This window comes from Thunnus albacares, chromosome 10 (assembly GCF_914725855.1).
Source record: "Thunnus albacares chromosome 10, fThuAlb1.1, whole genome shotgun sequence".
NCBI lineage: Eukaryota > Metazoa > Chordata > Actinopteri > Scombriformes > Scombridae > Thunnus > Thunnus albacares.
The window spans coordinates 35,213,221-35,218,428 of NC_058115.1; positions in this window are offsets into that span (position 1 = coordinate 35,213,221).

Below are 5,208 nucleotides of genomic sequence, written 5' to 3' on the forward strand. Positions count from 1 at the left end.
TAATATCTAGAATGAATATTCTGGATATCTATCTATATAGTAACATATATAGTATAGATAAATATATATCTATATAGATATAGATAGATAGATAGATATAATATAATAGATATAGAATTCTGAGAATCCTAAAATAAATAGAAAATGGACATTTTGCACATTTTTGAAATTGAACAACTTTAAAGTGAAACTCAGATCAATTAATCCATAAGATGGTTTTCAAACTACTTCAGTGCTGTTCAAATTTTAGCATTTAATATTCACGTTTTGATATAATTCAAATTATTATGCCATAGATTTATTTAATGAACTGATAAACTTTCAGCAGAAGATCAGCTGATGTTTTCTGTCCTGATTTGTTTTGCTTTTCATTCAGAAGCTTCGTTTTCTTTCTCTGCTCATAAATTCATAACGAAACACATAAAAACAGTCGACTTTCTGAATGTGTCTCATATTCGTACATACGAACATTTTGTCTCTGTGACTGATAATTAAATTAATTACTGCTAATCTCACTGTAATTAAACTTTAACTCACAATGATTTACATCAAATCATCAGTTTGGAGGTTTCAGCTCCTTTAACCACAGTCAATGAGCTGGAAGCTGATTGGTCCTCCTGTCTACATTCTGAGCACTGATTGGTGCTTTGCAGTTGGAACCTTACGGCAGTGGTTCCCAACCTGCGGGTGGGACCCCCACTAAGGGGTCAGTGGATTAATCAAAGAGGTCGTGAGATGTGGATTTCTGTATTTTAGCTGCTCAAACCTCTAAAAGATGTTCAAATAATTGATTAGTTGATCGATACAACAGCACCTATTTTGATAACTGAATAATGGTTTTAGTCCAGTAAGTAGATAAGCAGTTTACTGGTTTTAGCTACTGGAATGTGATGATTTATTGCTTTTCTTTGTGTAAAATGGTGATAAACTGAATATCTTTGGACTCTCAGACACAATCAGACGTCTGAAGATGTAAATTTGGACTGTGGATAACTTACAGTTATTTCCATTATTTTCTGATATTTTATGGATGAATCAAGACAATCAGTAACTGAACTGGTGAAGATGCAACATGTGACAGTTTTAAAAAAATTAAAACAATTTACATGTACAACATTAAAAAAGGGATCTATATAAAGATCGATATGAACAAGCGGTTACAGTTTTAATTGCTTTTTGTTTTAGAGTGTTGAGTAAATATATTGTTTGAACTCTTTGCTAAAGGCAATAAAGTAGTTTCTCACCTGTAAATTTACATTTATGGAATTTGTCCATTGTAATAATATTTATCATGTACACATTAGTAGGAGACCAAACAATATATTCTTTCAAAGTTCAGTAGAACTTTGATCAATATTTTCAGTAATAAAAGAGAAAGAAATTCTTCACAGTTTAACAGTCTCTGGACAGAAACTAAAACTCGTCTCTCTTAAATCTTTTTAAAGTTTTTAACTGGATAGAATTTATTAATAAAGACCAAGATTTTCATAAGAATTCATGACAACTGATGTGTCTTATTTTCTACACAAACTGGTCTCTTTTAGTAGTTTGTTATCCAGCTGCAGAGCCAAAGCTGAATATGTCTGTCTGCTTTATTAATTAATAATCTGCTTTATTAATTAATAATCTGCCTTAGTAATTAATACTCTACCTTATTAATTCTCTGCTTAAGTAATTAATACTCTGCTTAAGTAATTAATACTCTGCTTTAGTACTTAATACTCTACCTTATTAATACTCTGCCTTAGTAATTAATATTCCAAAATTAAAACTTCATTTTTTATTGGAATATTATGAAGTGCAGATTTGCTCCTTAATGGCCATAAATTCACATTTATTTACATTCAAGTGCAGAACAGAACTTTCCTTCAGTGGAAACAGAAATGTTTTCATTTTCTAACAATATCGTTGCATCATCTGAATATTTGTCTACTTATAAGAGAAAGATGTTTCACAGCACTAACAGGAAGAGGTTTAGTATGTTTAATACGGGTTAGCCGCTAACAGGAAGAGGTTTAGTACGTTTAATACGGGTTAGCCGCTCACAGGATGGGGTTTAGTATGTTTAATACGGGTTAGCCGCTAACAGGATGGGGTTTAGTATGTTTAATACGGGTTAGCCGCTCACAGGATGGGGTTTAGTACGTCTAATACGGGTTAGCCGCTAACAGGAAGAGGTTTAGTACGTTTAATACGGGTTAGCCGCTAACAGGAAGAGGTTTAGTATGTTTAATACGGGTTAGCCGCTAACAGGAAGAGGTTTAGTACGTTTAATACGGGTTAGCCGCTAACAGGAAGAGGTTTAGTACGTTTAATACGGGTTAGCCGCTAACAGGAAGAGGTTTAGTACGTTTAATACGGGTTAGCCGCTAACAGGAAGAGGTTTAGTACGTCTAATACGGGTTAGCCGCTAACAGGAAGAGGTTTAGTACGTTTAATACGGGTTAGCCGCTAACAGGAAGAGGTTTAGTATGTTTAATACGGGTTAGCCGCTAACAGGAAGAGGTTTAGTACGTTTAATACGGGTTAGCCGCTCACAGGATGGGGTTTAGTACGTCTAATACGGGTTAGCCGCTAACAGGAAGAGGTTTAGTACGTTTAATACGGGTTAGCCGCTAACAGGAAGAGGTTTAGTACGTTTAATACGGGTTAGCCGCTCACAGGATGGGGTTTAGTACGTTTAATACGGGTTAGCCGCTCACAGGATGGGGTTTAGTATGTTTAATACGGGTTAGCCGCTAACAGGATGGGGTTTAGTATGTTTAATACGGGTTAGCCGCTAACAGGATGGGGTTTAGTATGTTTAATACGGGTTAGCCGCTAACAGGAAGAGGTTTAGTACGTTTAATACGGGTTAGCCGCTCACAGGATGGGGTTTAGTATGTTTAATACGGGTTAGCCGCTCACAGGATGGGGTTTAGTATGTTTAATACGGGTTAGCCGCTAACAGGATGGGGTTTAGTATGTTTAATACGGGTTAGCCGCTAACAGGAAGAGGTTTAGTACGTTTAATACGGGTTAGCCGCTAACAAGATGGGGTTTAGTATGTTTAATACGGGTTAGCCGCTAACAGGAAGAGGTTTAGTACGTTTAATACGGGTTAGCCGCTAACAGGAAGAGGTTTAGTACGTTTAATACGGGTTAGCCGCTAACAGGAAGAGGTTTAGTACGTTTAATACGGGTTAGCCGCTAACAGGATGGGGTTTAGTATGTTTAATACGGGTTAGCCGCTAACAGGATGGGGTTTAGTATGTTTAATACGGGTTAGCCGCTAACAGGAAGAGGTTTAGTATGTTTAATATGGGTTAGCCGCTAACAGGAAGGGGTTTAGTATGTTTAATACGGGTTAGCCGCTAACAGGATGGGGTTTAGTATGTTTAATACGGGTTAGCCGCTAACAGGAAGAGGTTTAGTACGTTTAATACGGGTTAGCCGCTAACAGGAAGAGGTTTAGTACGTTTAATACGGGTTAGCCGCTAACAGGAAGAGGTTTAGTACGTTTAATACGGGTTAGCCGCTCACAGGATGGGGTTTAGTACGTCTAATACGGGTTAGCCGCTAACAGGAAGAGGTTTAGTACGTTTAATACGGGTTAGCCGCTAACAGGAAGAGGTTTAGTACGTTTAATACGGGTTAGCCGCTCACAGGATGGGGTTTAATACGTTTAATACGGGTTAGCCGCTCACAGGATGGGGTTTAGTATGTTTAATACGGGTTAGCCGCTAACAGGATGGGGTTTAGTATGTTTAATACGGGTTAGCCGCTAACAGGAAGAGGTTTAGTACGTTTAATACGGGTTAGCCGCTAACAGGAAGAGGTTTAGTACGTTTAATACGGGTTAGCCGCTAACAGGAAGAGGTTTAGTACGTTTAATACGGGTTAGCCGCTAACAGGATGGGGTTTAGTACGTTTAATACGGGTTAGCCGCTAACAGGATGGGGTTTAGTATGTTTAATACGGGTTAGCCGCTAACAGGATGGGGTTTAGTATGTTTAATACGGGTTAGCCGCTAACAGGAAGAGGTTTAGTATGTTTAATACGGGTTAGCCGCTAACAGGATGGGGTTTAGTATGTTTAATACGGGTTAGCCGCTAACAGGATGGGGTTTAGTATGTTTAATACGGGTTAGCCGCTAACAGGATGGGGTTTAGTACGTTTAATACGGGTTAGCCGCTAACAGGAAGAGGTTTAGTACGTTTAATACGGGTTAGCCGCTAACAGGAAGAGGTTTAGTACGTTTAATACGGGTTAGCCGCTAACAGGAAGAGGTTTAGTACGTTTAATACGGGTTAGCCGCTAACAGGATGGGGTTTAGTATGTTTAATACGGGTTAGCCGCTAACAGGATGGGGTTTAGTATGTTCAATACGGGTTAGCCGCTAACAGGAAGAGGTTTAGTATGTTTAATACGGGTTAGCCGCTAACAGGATGGGGTTTAGTATGTTTAATACGGGTTAGCCGCTAACAGGATGGGGTTTAATATGGTTTAATACGGGTTAGCCGCTAACAGGATGGGGTTTAGTATGTTTAATACGGGTTAGCCGCTAACAGGAAGAGGTTTAGTATGTTTAATACGGGTTAGCCGCTAACAGGATGGGGTTTAGTATGTTTAATACGGGTTAGCCGCTAACAGGATGGGGTTTAGTATGTTTAATACGGGTTAGCCGCTAACAGGATGGGGTTTAGTATGTTTAATACCTCCAGACAGATGAAGTCTATAAGATGTTCAGTTTAACAGGATTATTAATGTTCTTATTGAGTTTTAATATCTGTAGAGAAACAATTACTAAAGATTGTAAAATGAACTGAAGCTCCACCCTATCAAAGATTTATAGAAGTCTAAAAGTAAAATTAAGCCATTATCAGTTCAGAGTACTCGAGGACTTCCAAGACTGACGGTGTGGCGCGTAAACGCGTCTCCCCGGTGTGGCGCGTAAACGCGTCTCCCCGGTGTGGCGCGTAAACGCGTCTCCCGGTGTGGCGCGTAAACGCGTCTCCCGGTGTGGCGCGTAAACGCGTCTCCCGGTGTGGCGTGTTAACGCGTCTCCCGGTGTGGCGTGTAAACGCGTCTCCCCGGTGTGGCGTGTTAACGCGTCTCCCGGTGTGGCGTGTAAACGCGTCTCCTGCTAGTGGCAGAAACCTTTGAAGGAAACACTGATGTACGTAAACCAATGAGAACTCAGACAAAGAATCATGTGACCCAGAATCC